The sequence below is a fragment of the Manis javanica genome, chromosome 5, assembly GCF_040802235.1.
Source record: "Manis javanica isolate MJ-LG chromosome 5, MJ_LKY, whole genome shotgun sequence".
NCBI lineage: Eukaryota > Metazoa > Chordata > Mammalia > Pholidota > Manidae > Manis > Manis javanica.
The window spans coordinates 169128314-169146179 of record NC_133160.1 but is presented as its reverse complement, the minus strand read 5'-3'; the positions used below and the strand labels follow the sequence as shown (position 1 = coordinate 169146179).

Sequence of the window (17866 nt, the reverse complement as noted above, 5' to 3'; positions counted from 1 at the left end):
GGGCTGGGAGTGCAGAGCAGGAAAGGAGCCCAGAATCTAGAGCGCCATTCCCTCCTTGGCTAGTGGAGAGAACTGAGGCCTGGAGAGGGAAAGTGGCTTGCCCGAGTCAAGTTCCTTCTAAACCCCCACGCAGTTTCTCAATTCAGTCCAAATAAATGCAGCAAATACATGATGAGATAATCTCCTTGCAAAAATTAATAAAAAATATTCCCTGAAAATCGATCCTTGAGATTGGCTATGAAAATTACACAATAGAAGAACATTTAAGTGCGACTTGCATTTTCATACATCAGACTACACATAACGCCACTGGAATCCAATCAGGAAGGTATTGACAGAGGAATGCACAAGCACATGAATGGAACAGAAGATGGAACCGTTAAATTAAAAACCAAAATTAAATCCAGAATGCGTGCTAGGTTAATTTATGATAAACATAGTAGTTCAATTAGTGAAAAAGAATGAATTGTTAATCAATGCTGCTATTAACTGGCCAGCCATCTAAAAGGGAAGAGATGGAGTCCAGTCTGATTCCAAATACACCAGTAGACCCTAGATGGATTAAATATCCAAATGAATAAAGCAAACAATCAAAATCCTACCAGAAGACTTTGGAACCCCAAGAGAATGCTCAGCTAGATATGCTCACCAGACACACTCTCAGGTGAAAATACTGAGATGGAAAATTATTTACAACACATTAAAATGCCCTGCTTAACTCACAGGAAAATCCGGGGAAATACCCAAGGCCCGTGCCTCTCCGCACACACACAAAAGGAATGATCAGCCCAAATCAGAGTGGGTATGAACACTCTGGGCACAACCATCTACAAAGGGACTTCAGGTCTGAGGGACTCGTGCTGGTGCAGTGGACTGGTGAAAAATCTGCCGTGTCTGCTGCCTCTGGATGGAAAATCCAGAGATGGTATAATAAACAGTCTCTCCTGAAAATTTGCAGACAGAGGACTCCTCCCGTGTGTGCTGAGGTTCAAATTTTAACTGCCTCCAAGGTACAGAAAACTCATCCATCAAAGTAAATTAAAAGTTACAAGTTAGCAGGGTCCCCTAGAGGTTAGGAGGGGCAAATGTGAATGCTCTCTGAAGAAAAGCTGCTTCAGTCTAGGCCTGTCACCATATATAAAACATGAGCTCATGATAAAAATTACCAAAGACAGGAAGAAATAACACAATATCAGGAAAGGCTGCAAAATAACAGCAGTTTCGATCCTCAAAAGCATTTCTGATAGTCACATATTATAATTCACAGACTAAAAACGATGATGTATAAACTTAAAATGTTAGAAGAAATCAAATTGGAATAAAAATGTTCTAAGAACAAAGGGCAAATAAAATGACCAGGAAGATTTGAAAAATAATCAACTAAAATAATCTTGAAGGAAGAAACAGAATAATTGCAGTAAAAACCTCAATCGTGTGACTATCTGAAGAGAAAATTAACTAGAAGGCAGATGTTAAGATTTTACCCAGAAGGCAACTCAAAGTGACAAGGAAAAGGGAAATAGGGAGAGAGGTTTCCCTTTTATTCTATCTGTGTGTGACAGAATACAATGTTTAACATTTGTCTAACTGGGGCTTCACAAGATGAAAATAGAGAAAATGGAGAAGCAGCAGTATTTAGATAGTGGCTGAGAATTTTCCATACTTGCTCAAAGATGCCAAATTTCAGATCTAGAAAAAACAATGTACAGTGAGAAGCATAAATAAAAAGAATTACACATAAGCATATCAGGGGAAACAGAAGATATCAAAAAACAATCACAGAAAAGACAGATATTCTACAAAAAGATGAAAATTACCATATTTTATCAGTTCTTAAGATGCATATTTTCTCACCGTTTAACATGTCTGACATTGGGACCAGTCTTACTGATGCAGTCTTACAATTCTAGCTGACAAACTGGAAGAATATTTCTTACTGGTTATAAAATAATGGCAGATAGTTATGTGCAATGATGTCCTAAAGGGAGTGAAATATGGTAGACTGGACACAGATGTGTCAGCAACAGTGGGAACCCAAAGACAAAAAATAACAAGTTCAAAGTGCTGAGAGAAAATAAAAACAGAGTTGAGGTTTCTGTTTCTGTTCCTGAGGAAAACTGCACAAACCATATGAAAAAATTTGGTTTCAGATACTGGACAGAACAGAACCATGATCCCTGGAGAAGAGAAGCAAAGGAAATGAACTCAGTGGTCGCCTGGCTTCCTGCCTGGAGACACTTCCTCAACTGCCATCCAACAAACAGAAGCCAAACCCTGGGTTCGCAGAGTTGTGGACAGAGACAGAGAGAAGGGAGGGAAACCGAGGCGGCTGGGATCTGACAGGAGGAGCACCAGCCAGGAGAGGACCATACAGAAAGACGTCCACAACTCTACAGAGCCATTCTCTGTGCCCACGGATGGATTCCATGCCAAGCAGATATCAGGTGAGACTTCTTGAGTCCAGGCAAAGAAAAGCTACAAGGGAGTTGAAAATTGAACAACTCCTGGATCTCTTAAATGGCTGGGAGACAGTTGAGCTTTAATCAGACCTTGTTGAATACCCCAGTGCCTTCGGTTGAGACCCCAGAATGGCCATGCCTTAGGAATAGGGCCCATCTAGCACTAATGTGAGAGTAATCTTAGGACTCAACCCAATGAGGAGTAAAACTAAACCTCAAAAGTAGCAAACTGATCTGAAAATAAATTCACCATCTGAGAGAAGAGGCCAAGCATTCTTTAAAGGAAGAAAACAAAAACTAAACACACAACAAGCACAATGTCCAGCATCCAGAAAAAAATAACTAGACAAATGAAGCACCATGGAGATGTGAACATAATTAGAAAAAAAAAAAGTCAATAGAAAAAGAACCATATGTGACAGAGATGATGGAATTGTCTGTCGAGGACTTATGAGAACTATTATTAATATGCTTAAGGATGTAGAGAAAAACATGAGACTAATGAAGAGCTAATGGATAAAACAGAACCAAACAAAACTTGTAGAACTGAAGCATGCAATACCAGAAGTGAAAGATTCACTGGAAAAGTTTCATTGAAGGTTAGATACTGTGGAAAAAAAGAATTGGAATGTTTGGACATGAACGTGTAGTAATGGCAATGATCCAAACTGAAGTGCAGTAAATAAAAGCTGAAAAAAAGGAAAAAGCTCCAGTGTCATGTGGGATAGTATCAAGTGGCTACATATAATTAGAGTCTCAGAAGAGGTATAGCAGGAAACAATATTTGAAGAAATAATGACCAAAAAATTAAAAAATTTTATGACAGTCACAAACACAGAGATCCAAAAAGTTCAACAAACCCAAGCAAGATAGGCACACACACACACACACACACACACACACACACACACGCACGCATGCACACACACCACACCAATGCACAACTAAACCAGATTGTTAGAAATCAGTAACAACAAAAAAAGATGATTTTAAAAGTAGCCAGAGAAAATATTACAAAAAAGCAGAGCAAGGTTGTAAGACCTACATTAGCTGGACTTTCAAGATACATTATAAAGTCTTTTAACAACTATGGTACTGGCATCAAAGACAGAAAAGTGGGTCAGCAGAACAGAACAGACTCCAGAAATAGGCCTAGACATATGTGGTCAATTGAGTTTTCACAAAGGAGGAAAAACTATTCCATACAGAAAGGATAGTCTTCAACAGTGCGGGAACAATTGGAGAGCCATGCAAAAATGAAATTTGATCCATACCTTGAACAATATATGGAAATCATCTCAAAGTGGACCATAGACCTAAATGTAAAAACTAGAACCATAAAACTTCCAGAAGAAAACATGGGAGAAAATTGCTGAGGCCAGGTTGGGTATAGATCTTTGATACAATACCACAAGCATGAGACATTGTTAAAACAGTGAAAAGACAGCTATAGAGTGGGAGAAATTATATATGCACACACTCAACTCTCACAGCTCAATAGCAAAGCAAACAAACCCATGAAAAATAGTCAAAATATTTGAATAGACGTGTCACTAAGCGGATACACAAATGGCAATGAGCACGAGACAATCTCACATCATTCATTATGCAAAATGCAAGTGCGAACGAAGTACACGGCCCTAGCACCACAGGCCTGTGAGGACGTGTACAGGGCACACCAGGCTTTGTGAGGGGTGGAGGGACTGGAGCTCTTGCACACTGCTGGAATGGAGAATGGTACAACCACTTTAGAAAACAGCGTCAGTTCTTAAAAAGTTAAGAGCTAAAATGTATTGACTTACATTTAATACATAGCCTGGACATAATCCAAAAGAAATGAAGGTATGTCGCCACACAAACACTTATGTACAAGAATTCACAGCAACTTTATTTGTAGTAGCCAAAAACTGGAAACAATCCAAATGGCATTAACGTGCTACTGGATAAACAGACCGGTCCATCCGTGCAACGGGGTGTTCTGAGCACTGAAGGGAGTGAGCCACTGACACATGCATCAACCTGGATGAATGTCAAAATAACTGTGTAGTGAAACAAGACCAAGAAAGATGCCAGGAATGAGAGTTGGGTGTGGGGAGGTGGAAAAGGCAGGAAGGAAGGGCCACAAAGGGGATCCAGGAAACACTGTTGGGGGGGATGGACATCCTCATTATCTTGATTGTGGTGATGGTTTTCCAGGTGCATATTTGTGTCCGAACATATGTACATTTTACATATATATGCAGCTAAATCTATACTAATTTTACTTCAACAAACTTGTGACAGAAACATAATTGACAGTTTTAAGCAAAAATAATTATCCTGCATTTTTGAATTTATAAGAAATAGAGAAGTAAAATACCTGACAATAGCACAAAGGAATGGGGGAAAACCAAAGTATAAGGTTATAAAGTTCATATAATACATGAGAAATGGTACCTGTTATTTGAATTATACTGTACTAAATTAAAGACGCATATTATAAATTGTATACCAATCAGTAAAAAAAGGTAAAATAAAAGAGTAGCTACTAAGTTAATAGAAAATATAAAACAGGATAGCAAAACACTGAATTCACAAGGAATTGCAGTAAAGAAGGGAAAGATGAGAAAGGAATAAAGAGCAGGGGGGAAAATAAAAGCAAATACCAAGACGGCAGAGGGCAGTCCACCATATTAACACTGACACTGAAAATGAGTGGATTAGCTGTTCCACAGAAAAGACAGAGATTGTCAGACTGGATGAACAGGAAGACCCAGTGACAGGCTGTCTGGCAGAGACCCTCTTAGACCAGGCAAAACCTAAGGACAGGAATTGCATATGGATATATAAGTATCAGTCGAAACAGACTCTACAAGAAGGAATATTGCCCTAGACATTTCATAATGATAAAAGGCTCAATTCATGATGGGGACATGACAACCTTAAATGTGTGTAACTGCAATAATAATGCTTCAAAACACATGAATCAAAACTGATAGAACCAAAAACAGAAATAGACAAATTTGTAATTACAGCTGCAGATTTTTAACATTATTCACTCTCTCAGCAATTGATAGAAAAATAAAGCAAAAATCAGTAGGCATTGATAAGATCTGGACAGTCCTGTCCACCAGCTTGACCTAACTGACATAGGATCCTCTGCCCAATGGTCGCAGAAATTGCATCTTTTCAAGTGCAAATGAAAAATTCACTGATACAGATATGGACCTGATCATAAAATACAACTCAATACATTTAAAAGGACCAAAACCATACAGAGCATGTTTCTTGACAACCGTAGTATTAAATTAGAACTTAGTAGTATTAAATTAGAACTTAGTAGTATTAAATTAGAACTTAGTAACAATAAAATGTCTACAAAATTCCCCAAATATTAGGAATTAAGCAATACTTTCTAATTAATACATGTGTCAAAGAAGAAATCAAGGGATTGATTGGAAATGAGGGGGAAGAGAAAATATTTAAACCTGTGTGATGATACATATTGTGCCTATAAAATTATTGATGTCTACTTCGCAGAGTTGAAAAAGTAGAAGCTTAGAACTAAAATACTGAACAAAAACCATGTGGCCTGGGAGGGAAGTGATTGAGGTCAAAGCATTTGTGGTTTGAAATGATGGCTGAGATATTGATTCATGTAGGCTTTGTGAAACATACAAGGTAAAACTTCTAGGTTACTCACTGAAAAGATGGAAATGAACTGTATAACTTTCAAACAGAGGAAAATGGAATAAGGAAAAAAGCTTGAGCAATCTAAAAGAAGAAAAAAAATGGAGAAAAGGAGATGCAAATAAAAAGCAGGACATGTAAAAATTACAAAATCAGGTGGGTAGAGATAGCTCCAAAAATACCCATAGTCCCAGTCCATGTAGAGGAACAGCTGACTGGGTACGCCAGAGAGGCCATGCTAGACACAAACACAGACTCAGCTCTGTGCTGTTTGCATGACATACGCCTTCAGGGTCAGGAGGGCACAGCAAGGCTGCAGGCAACGGATGAAGAAAGATGCACGATGTGGAAGAAAGCTGCAGTAGTGGATAAAGGAGACTTCAGATTAAATCGCATTAGGGTGAAGATCACTGCAAATAAGGGCTTCATCAGGAAGAGACCACATTCTAGAACTGTCTGCATGGTACACGAAACAAAGACTGGGAGAACTGGGAGAAGCAAATGTGCGTGGGGCGTTCCAACATCTCTTTTTAAAATTGAATTTATAGCGGTAAAGTATGCATAACATAAAGTTTGCCATTTTAAACATTTTTAAGTGTCTAGTTCAGGGATATTGAATACATTCACATTGCTGTGCAGCCACCATCACCATCGTCTCCAGAACCTTCTCCTTCTCCGAAACTGAAACTCTGTCCCCATTAAACACTAACTTCTCATTTTCCACTCTTCCCTGCTCCCGACACCCACCCTTCTACTTTCCGTACCTCTGGATTTGACTACTCTGGGGACCTCATGTAAATGCAACATCTGCCCTTGCATGACTGGCCAACGTCTTTTTGGCATAATATCATCCGCGTTGCAGCATGTGTCAATGCTTCCTTCCTTTTTAAGAGTGATAATGTTCCAGTGTGTGTGTGTCAAATCACATTGTGTTTATCCATTCATCTAGTGATGGGTGCTTGGGTCAATTTTACCATTAGGCTATTTTGAATAATGCTGCTCTTAGCATGAGTGTGCAAATTACTGGTCAAGTCCCTTCTTGTGGGTGTGTATCCAGAAGTGAAACTGCTGGATCATACAGGAATTCTGCTTGATTTTTTGATGAATCCCCACACTGTTTCCCACAGTGGCTGTACTATTGTACATTCCCCCCAATAGTGCACAAGGGTTCCAGTTTCTCCACATCCTCACCAACATGTAATTCTTTGTTTTGTTTTGTTTTTTTGATAGTAGTTATCCAAATAAGTGTGAAGTGCCAATGTACCTCTGAATAATTTATAGGCCAAGTTGTTAAAAAAAAAAAGGCTGGGAAAGCTAGAGAATAATAATTGGCTTTATCAAATGAATATTTATGGAGTCATCCATCTATAATATAAAGAACATTTATAATTTTAAGAAAGATACCATTTACAATAGCAAAACAAAATGAGAAATATGTCTATTGGCAGATATATAAGACCTGTACACAGAAAACCACAATTCCATATTAAAAGATGTTTAAGAAGACCTAAGAGGGATTTATCATTCAGAGGACTTGATATCAGACACCATCTCTCTCCAAACTGTGTGATAGATTTAATGAAGTTCCCATCAAAATCCCAGTAGGGTTCTTGCCGAATTTTCCAAGTTAGTTCCAAAGTGGAAGTGAAAGAGCAAAGGGCTAAGAATAGCTTAAATGCTCCTGAAGTTGATAAGCTGGGGGGACTTGCTTTGGCAGATACTGAGATTTACTGCAAAGGAAAATAATTATGACAGTGTGATATGGACACAGAGACAGAAAAACAGACAAACGGAATGAAATGAGCAGAGCATGAATACATGGAGACCTGCTTTCAGTAGGCAATGGGAGACAACTGGCGAGTCCCACAAGGGAAAAAAAATGAGACAGGTCTCTAGCTCACACTGAACATAAAGCTCAGTTCCAGGGGCATTGATTCTCATGGCTAACGAGTAAAACTTCAAAACAGTTAGAAGGTAATATGGGAGAATGCTTTTAGTGACTCCAGATAGGGGAGAATGTCTGAAAACACAAAAAGCACAAATCGTAAAGGGAAATATTCAAAACTTGATTATATTAAAATTAATATTTCTATTCGCCCAAGGGAAACTATAATAATATGAAATGGCAAGCCCTTAATTGAAAGAAGACATGTACGAAACATATGCCCGACGAAACATTAGTATCCGGAAAGTATAAAGAATTCGTGAAAAGCAGTAAGAAAAAGGCAACCCAGTAGAAAAACAGGCAAGGTACACGAAAAGGCATGTTCGCTGAGAGGAAGTACAGCCAAGAGCACACAAAGGGCTTCTGTCAGAAATCCAGTCCAGTTGCTCTGAGACACCCTTTTACTCTCACCGGATTGGCAGTGACTTAACACTTAGCTAATATCATGTGTTGGCCAAGATGTAGAGACTGGATTTCTATAGATTGTGGTTTGAATCATAAATTGGCACGAACGTTCTGGACAACTCTCCGGTGGCGCCTTGTAAAGCGGAACATGTTCGTGCCTCATGACCCAGCAATTCCATTCCTATGGCGTATACTCTAGAGACAGTTCACGACCAGGGGTGACCGTCTGGAGGGGATGTTTGACACTATCTGGAGACACTTCAGATGACCACATTTAGGGGGGTGGGTGCTACTAGCAGTTAGTGGGTAGAGACCAGGGACAGTGAAGTGTCAACAGTTCTGCTAAGAAACCCTGCTCTAGAAATCTCTTCTCTGTGCATCAGAAGATATTAATGCAAATGTCCATAGCCACACATTAAAAAAAATTTCTTATTAAGATATGATTGATATAGACTCTAATGAAGGTTTCACATGAAAAAACAATGTGGTTACTACATTTACCCATATTATCAAGTCCCCACCCACACCCAATGCAATCACTGCCCATCAGTGTAGCAAGATGCCACAGATCCACTATGTCATAGCCACACTTTAAAATAAAAAAAAAATTCACCAGGATGTCTATTCATGGTTCAGCCACATGTATTAAAATGGATGAATTTTAAAAATTTGATGTGAAGTGAAAAGTAAAATGTTCAAGAACATATATGATATAAGGTATGATACTATGCATACGAAATTAGGAAAAAGATAACCACACACTTGAGAAAAATGGTTACTGATTGGGGAGAATATGTGGGGCACAGCTAATGTTCTGTTCCTTCAGTTGAATGGTCAGTATAACAGATTGTATTTTTATCTTCTTTTATTCCTTGATTATAGTAAAACCTTGAAATTCCTGTTACAGCATTACTGATTAAATCCTGTCCTCTATCCAGCCCTGCTCTCAGAAAAGGTGGTCAGAATCACTGTGTGGAGGGGCCATGACCACCCAAGCTCTCTCAGGTCCCTCTGGGGCCACTTGCACACAGTATAATTTGTGTGTGTGTGTGTGTGTGTGTACCTTTTTTTTGAGGCTGTATAGAAATCCAACTGAAAACCTCTTTTTTGAGCCTTGGAAAAAACATACATTATATTCATTATTTGTCATTCTTGCAATATTTCATCCTAAAAGTATTTTTTTAATAATTGGAAACTCCACTGCTTGAAGGTATTTTATAGGATTACGTTTGCCAGGCAGACCACGTTTTTATTTTTTATACCATGTATACAGACTGCATGACAACTGTCCAAGGAAACCAAGTCTTCTTGTACTTGCAAGAAAATCTAGGGGACTATCTGTAGGTGTCATGGAGATGTTCTAACCAAGAATGATACTCAGAAGCTGTATTAAAAAGAAAAAGAAAGGGAGAGACATATTTATGTGTCTGACTGCATAAAGTTTGTGTGTGGCAAAGGATGCCACAAAGTCAAGAGATGAATGTTAGATCTGGGAAAAGGGCTTGAACACTGATGACAGATAAAGGGGTGACTGCTTTCTGAAGTCTCTTAGCAACAGACAAAAGAAAAAAACCAACTAAAAATAGGCAAAAGGTATGACTCGACCTCAAAAAATATATATATAGACACACCACTTCACACCCATAGGGTGGCCACGTTTCCAGAAGCTGTGGCTTCGGTTGCTGATGGGAAATATAGGTGTTGTGGCAGAAAGGCCAGGTGTCACAGAGTCTGGGGAAGGTAATCTGTCAGCAGCTATGAAAATAAAAGTTTAAACTTCCAAACCAGCAATTCCGCTGCTGGGAATCCATCTGCAGAAATAAAAGTACAGATACCTGGGTGTACGAGTGTGAAGATCTTTACTGCCCACTGTCCTAGTTCGCAAGGACAAAGAGGTTGCCTGTATCATGGGATGCCATCAACCTTTCAAAAGAACGAATCTAATTTCATCCAGATGCCAACAGGGTATCTTCACCAGCTGTTGATGAGCATGAAAAGTAAGAAGATAAATGTGATTATGATGAATTCGTTTTGTAAAACCATGACCACCCCCCCAGCCCCTGTGTGGGCGAATGTGTGTGTGTCTATATATAGTATATACTTACTTATCCTTGTGGAGAAAAATCTGAAACAAGAGAGGCTGTTGACATGGGCAACCTGGCGCAGGATGCAATGTAGGGGCAGGGAGGGGGAAGCACCCCCGTGCACAGCAGGAGCCCACTCATGTGGATGGTACATGTGCCTTGCACACGAGAGGCACGAAGGCCCAGACACCGAGTGCGCGTGGGGGTCACTTTGGTGTGACAGGATTCAAGGTGACCTTTATTTTCTTCTTTTTATCTGCCTGTACTGTTTGAATTCTATACAGTGAGCATCTGTTTTTCAGAGAATCAGAAATAGCCCACAGAAAGCTGTTTCCATTGAAAGGTGGAAATGAGAAGAAAGAAGCCTGGTCTGGCATAAGGACCTTGTGACTGAGGGGGTCAGACCCCCACTGATGGTGATGGGGCACTCCCGCCCACCCGTCCTGGCCGCTCCATGAGGCTTCCATGCCCAGCTCCCTGCCCCGTGGGAGAGTGCTGCCCGGGGTGAGAGCTCCGTCAGCTCAACTTGATTTCAATACTGTCTCCTTTAAAAACATTCTGAGATGATTGTGTGTTGTAGACTCACAGGCCGCTGCAGGAAGCAACACGGAGAGACACTTACACTCCTCATTCAGTTTCCCCTTACGGTTACACCTTGCAAAACTATAGTACAGTATCACAACCCAGAAAATCAACATCAATACAATCCACCCATCTTACTGCAGATTTCCCTGGCTTTACATGAACTCATGTGTGCACACGTGCATGTTTAGCTTTATGCAATTTTATCACACCTGTAGATTCATGAGCCCACCACCACAGTCAATACACAGAACAGTTCCATCCAAGGATGGCTCCTGCTACGCCAGCCACAGCTATCCCCTCCTCAACTCCTGGCAACCACTAATCAGTTCTCTATTTTATAATTTGTCATTGATAACGTGGTAGAAACAGAATGATGCCAGCCGTTTCTCTCAGCATAACTCCATCATTGTCCTTTTGGTTTTCAAAGTGAATTGATGGAAAGCATGGACTTGGAGTCACAGAAACCTGGCCATAGTTTCCAGATCCTTTCTGTCTGGGTGGCTTGGCTTTCCCAGAGTCTGCTCTGCAGGGATGGGAGGCGATGAGCTCATCTGCTGTGAGTACCTGCAGCGTTCACCAACTGGGCAAATCCAGTGGCCCCAACTGGTACGTGCCCCACCATTGGTGATAATTACGTTAATAGACTAACCAGCCTATGAAGTAGGTTCTGTTCTTCCCATTACTCAGATGAGGAAACTGAGGTCCCAGGTGGCATGGGGAGGAAACGGTGGGACCAGGTTTCAAATCCCAGACATCTGGTGGCTGGGTGGTGTGGCATCATTCCTATTTGACAGGGAGGAGACTAAGGTTCAGAGAGGTGATGCAACTTGCCCCAGGGATACAGCTAATTTGTGGCCCAGCCCATGTAGAGCCTCCCGTCCCCACTTCCTTGCCCAGAACTGGCTTTGTTACACCCTCTGCCTCTGGGGGATGCCTGGGTCTTTCCCTTTGCTGCACAGAAGAAGTTTCCTGCCATTTATGAGGTACAGAGAACCACAGTGCTTCTGGCACTGCAGGAGCCAGGCTGGCTGTCCCGACTGGCTCTTCCATCCCGGCTGGTGAATTTAGCAGGTCGTTGACCTTGACATTTCTCAGTGGGGATTAAAATGTATATGTATATGAAGCTCAGACAGTACCTAGTACATAGCGAGTGCTCAGTAAGTGTTAGTTATCAATAATGATGTGATCATTTATTTATCCTCACAGCCAAGATGCTGAGGTTTACATTTTGACTCTACTGGCTGTGTGACCTGGGGCAAGTTACCCAACCTCTCTGTACCCAGTGCTTACACTGGGGCCTGCTCAAAGCAAGCCTGACCAATGCTGGCTCTTGCTACTATTACAATCCCTCCACCCACCCCCAGCGTAGCCCATCACCCAGAAGGTAAGTCTTATAAGTTGGATCAGTTTCAACCACCCAGCTGGGGTGTGGGTGCTGACCTGTCCTCCCGGGGCCATGGCTCAAACTGCTGGGTTCTGACCCTCAAGCCCCCTCATCTCAACTAACTCAACAGCTTCTTGCCTCCACATTCTCACCCACCCTCCATGCAAATGCCAGAGCCTGTCAACCGAGCCCATGGTGCCATGCCCTGTTCCAAACTCCTTAACCACCAGATGGCCTTGTGTGCCCTTCAGGTTTCTCCTGATCTGGCCTCACCAGCCTCCAGCACACATGCGCCTTCTGCCTGCAACACCTGCTTCCTAACTCCTTGTCTAAGCTCAGTGCAAGTGTTTCCTCCTCCAGGAAGTCCCTCCTGACTCCCTGAAATGGCCCTAGGAGTTCCTTCCCCTGCACTGCTAATGCCCCAGGCTACCCACCATCACAGTCCACTTTGGTCCCTGCCACCTTCTGAGGCAGCATCAGTGGGGCCAGTGGGGCCATTAGTCCCCACCTGCTCTTCTGCTCCTGCCACTGTGCCTTCTGTAACCCTGTCACTCACACCTGTCCTCAGGAACTCGTATGGCTGCCTTTCCACCAAAGGGCAAGGCCCAACTTGGCACCTTCACGCCACCGTTCCCGCTCTCTGGAATACTCTCTCTTCCCCTCCTTCCAGCTGCCTCGTAACCAGAGCTGGCTTCCCCCAGGAGGGCTCCCAACCCTCAGGCCAAGCCACACTCCAGGCTATCTGACCTCCTCCTCCTTAGCAATGTAGCCAATTGTGTCATTTATGATTACATCCCAGAACCTGTAAATCTGACCTTACTTGGAAAAAGGATCTTTGCAGATATCATTTAAGTTAAAGATCTTGAGATGAGATCAAGGGGTTTACCTGGGGGGGTGTGGGGGGGTGCTGAAATCCAATGACCGTGACTTTGTAAGACACAGACAGAGGAAGTCCTGTGAGGATGGACGCAGAGACCGGAGAGAGGCTGCTTTGCAAGCCAAGGAATGCTTGCAGCGGCTGGAAGCTGGGAGGCGAGAAAGAATCCCCCCCACCCCCGAGTCTCTAGACGGGCACACCGCTGCCAACACCCGGAGTGAGGGCTTCTGCCCTACGGTGAGAGAACACGTTTGTTTTAAGCCTCCCAGTTTGTGATGGTTTATTACGGGAGCTGAGAAAACGAATACAGATTCATATACATACAAACCCATCTACTGCCCACCCCGATCTAGGAGGTTATTACTGTTATGAGCTCCATTTTACAGATGAGGAAGCTGAGGAAAGCAAAGGGCCAATAACTTGCCTCGGGTCACCGGCTAGTAAGCGGCAGGGTCGGAATCCCACCCGGGCAGTTCGCGCAGCAACCGCGGCTCACCCCCACCCCCCGGCGGCGGGAGCCCCGCCCCAGCACCCGCTCGCGGGCCGCCGCGGGACGGCGGGCACAGCTGCTGGGGAGACGGAGGGCATCGCCCCCGAGAACGCCTGTCCGCAGGCTGCGCTGAGTAGGTCCCGCCTCTTCCAGGCAGGGCGCTGCTCCCGCCCTGCCGCACCCCGCCCGGGGCGGAGGGACGGTGCCGCCAGCCTGGACGGTCGTGCTGACGGCGTGCGGGGACCGCCTGGCGGCAGGAAGGCGGGATTCGCGGCGAAGCTAAGGAAGCTGAAGCTGCTGATCCCTCCGAGGCCCGGGAGGGCCTGAGCTGTGGCTTCAGGCGGCCATGCAGTTCTGGAAAATGTGCCAAAGGGAGCTTTAAAGCGAAATCGGTTAAGCCCGCTGCTCGGGCTGCCATGGCAAAGCACCATAGACTTGGTGGCGCAGCAACTCCTTTTCTCCCGATTCTGGAGGCTGCAAGTCTGAGGTCAAGGCGCGGGCAGGTTGGTTCTCCGAGCCTCACCTTGGCACGTGGGCGCCGTCCCCTCCCTGTGTCCTCACATCGTCCACCCTCTGCGTGTCTGTGTCCCAATCAACTCTTTTTTCAAGGACACCGGTCCTATCAGATTAGGGCCACCCCTTCAACCTCATTCTGCCTTGGTCACCTCTTTAAAGGCGGATCTCCAAGTACAGCTACATTCGGAGGCGCTGGAGGTGAGGGCTTGACCGTATGAATTTGGGGAGTACACTTCAGCCTACAACTGCTGTCTCTGTCCCTCTGGCTTCCTAGCCTCATGCTTCCTCTCATTTGGGGAGGTCTTGGGTGGCCAAGGGCTTTTGGGGGATGTGGCTGAAGGGAAGTTGAATCAACGATGCCTTGATCGGTGTTCATGGAGATGTTTATATGGTTCTCAGTCAGTCTGTATAGGTCAAGTTATTGCTCCCTGAGTGGACAGAATGGCTCCCAGGAGTGCCTCCCCACCCTGTGCCAAGCCAGGGGCACCAGATGGCAACATGTGCTATGGTGCCTGGTGCTGGAGTATATGGGTAGAGGAGGGGACACCAACGGTTATTCTTCAAGCAGGGGAAACTGGGTTTGCAGACCTTCCGAGTTGTAAGGCAAGCTGGGAATCACCTAATTCAGGATCTCTCAGGCATCAGCTGGCATCCACTCAGTCAAATACCGATTCCTGGGCCCTGTTACTAAGGGCCCCACTTCAGTGGGATGCAGAGGAGCCTGGGCATCTGCATTTTCACATGCCTCCCCACATGCCTGTGGGGGGTGCTGAGGTTTAGCGAGTGCTGGATAAGCCATCTTCTGGGTTGGCTTTGTAGTTACCTTTTATTGTTAAATGGATACAATCATAATAAACTGAAAAAAAAAAAGTAATTCCTCCAAATCATAGTATTCATTTACAAACGAATATAGAGAAATTTGACAACAATCCTAAGAATGGACATGACTATCAATAATGAGTTACGAGACTAAAAGAGAGTTTTCTAACCAACATTAAACAAAACCCTCCATTACTGGAGGAGTACTCTGAATTATCTATTTTCACCATAGGAAAAACATTGCAAAGTCATTATTCTATGAAGAGATAGTCCGAAAGGATGAAGAAACCTAAAAAAAAACCTTATAAAAGACATTAGAAAGATGGATAATTTTAAATATTATATTCAATTTTTAAATTGATGCTTTCTGGATTTTTTGTGATATCTGAAACATCTGAAAATTTGTTGTAATTTTTAATTATTTTAATAAATATTCACTTTTGTATCTAATTTTATGTTTATAATATTTTATTCTTTTTCTTAACTCCCCCCCTCCCACCCCCATGTATAGAAGAAGCTCTAGAGCCTATGATGGATTTGCCACTGCTAGTTGCCTGCTCAAAACCCATTCTCCCCTCGTCCTAATTAATAGAACCCTGATTTTATTTCAGGCAGCAATGTGCCCTCCTTACATTTATTGTTTTAAATTTCTCAGCTGCCTCTGATGCCAGGAGTGGCCATGTGACACTGTTGTGGTCAAAGATACAACAGAGGCCCCTGGGAAGAGTTTCCAGGAAAGTGGTTAAAGGGAGCCAACTCAGTTGGAGTGTGCCTTTTCCCCTTCTTGACTGGAATAGTGATGGGATGCTGGGGGGAAGGGCAGCCATCTTGCCACCATGAAGTTACTATGAGGAAGAAAATTACTGAGGATGCTGAGGATTGAAAGAGTGGAAGAGAATGAAGTAAGGGCTGGCTTAGCTTTGGGTTTCTTGTTGAGTGGGAAAAAATTATTATTATTTGTTTAAGCCACTATATAGTTGACATTTTGATTACTCACAGCCAAATATAATCTTTAACTGACATACACGTATCAAACGATCCCAAACTCAATAGCTTAAACAACAGAAACGTAAGGTTTCCCCGATCTGGAAGCTATTGTTTCCTAGTTCTGGAAGCGCTCTGCAGGCTATGGGAAGGATCTGCTCCAGGCCTCTCACCTGGATTTGGGGGTTTGCTGGCCATCTTGCTGTTGCAGCCCCACCCTGATCTCTGCCTTCATGTTCACACACATCTTCCCTGTGTGAGTGTCTCTGTGTCTAAATCTCTCCTTTTTATAAGGACACCAGCCATATAGATTAAGGCCCAGTACAACCTCATCTTAACTACTCATATCTGCAGCAACCCGATTTCCAGATCAGGTCACATTCTGAGGTACTAGGATTTAGGACCTCAACACATTTTGGGGGGACATGATCCATTCCAAACACCTTGTCCCTGTCGCCTCTTCTCTCTTCTCTGTGTCCAGGCTTTGAGCAAGTCTTGCCAATTCTACTGCCTGACCCTCTCTGAATGCTGTTTCCCCTGTCCCCAAGGCTGCGTTCACCCTGCCTCCTTGGTCTGCCCCTGCCTCCTCTGGCCCTGCCCCACAGGCAGCCTGGGTATGTGCTAATGAGTCTCAGACCTGTTCATAGAAATTCCAGTTCTTGCCTCCCTCTACTTAGAGTGTAGGAGGTCTGCATGCCTCCTTGTTTCAAATTAGGCATGGCCATGTCACCTGTTTGGGCCAGCAAATGTACTGTGAGGGGAAGTGATGTCTCTTCTGAGTGGAAGCTTTAAAAACCAGTACAATTTGCTACCTTTCCTTCATACTGCCAGAGTGACTAGGGGTACACGGTTGAGACAGAGTCTCCATTACCTTGGGCACCTGATGGACTCCCGGTAGCAGGGCCCCCTGCTGGCCCAGATGGGATGTGTAGTGCAGGCAAGAAGTAAGACAAACTTTGGAGTTGTTACTGGGCTTAACATAGTTTATCCTAACTTGTGCATCTGACAGCGGTCCTGGACACAGACCACCTTCCTCGGTTACAGACTCAGGATAAATTTCAAATTCTTTCCCATCGCCTAGATCTCACACGGACTGGCCTCTGCCCACCTTCCCATCCTCATCTTTCCCACTCATCTCTCTGTGGCCCAGAGACATCTGTTCTTTTTTAGATTCTCAGATGTCAAATTTTCCTTCAATCATGGGGGTTACCAGGGCCGTGTGAATGCTTCCTTTGTGTGGATGCTTTTTTTTATTTTGCTAGAATGTAAGCTCCAGAAGGGCAGTGGCTTTCTCTGTTGTTCACTGTACTACCCTAGATCTTAATGGCTACCTGGTACATATAGGTGCTCAGTAAGTATTTGTGGAATGAAAGTGAATTTATGCATATTTGCCTGGTTAACTTCTACCCTTCCTTCAAGCCTCAGCATCATTCATTCCATTAATGTCTGGTAATGGGGTTTTGCCTGGTGTTGACGGCTGTGGGGTCAGTTAGACTCTGGCTCTGCCACTTGCTGGCTGTGTTGCCGGCAATATTCACCTTTAATCTCCGACCCTCAGATTTCCAACTGTACTAAGGGGGAAACATAGAACTTAACGGTCTTTGTGTCTTCCCTGACCATCGATGGCTACAGTCCCAGGCTATACGTAC

At 43.5% G+C, this 17866-nt stretch overlaps 1 long non-coding RNA gene across 1 annotated transcript in view; it reads right to left on the bottom strand.

Moving 5' to 3' along the window:
* Positions 1-17866, bottom strand: part of LOC108409746 (uncharacterized) — a 31727-nt gene that overhangs the window by 12636 nt on the left and 1225 nt on the right. The gene's annotated exons all lie outside the window — the stretch shown is intronic.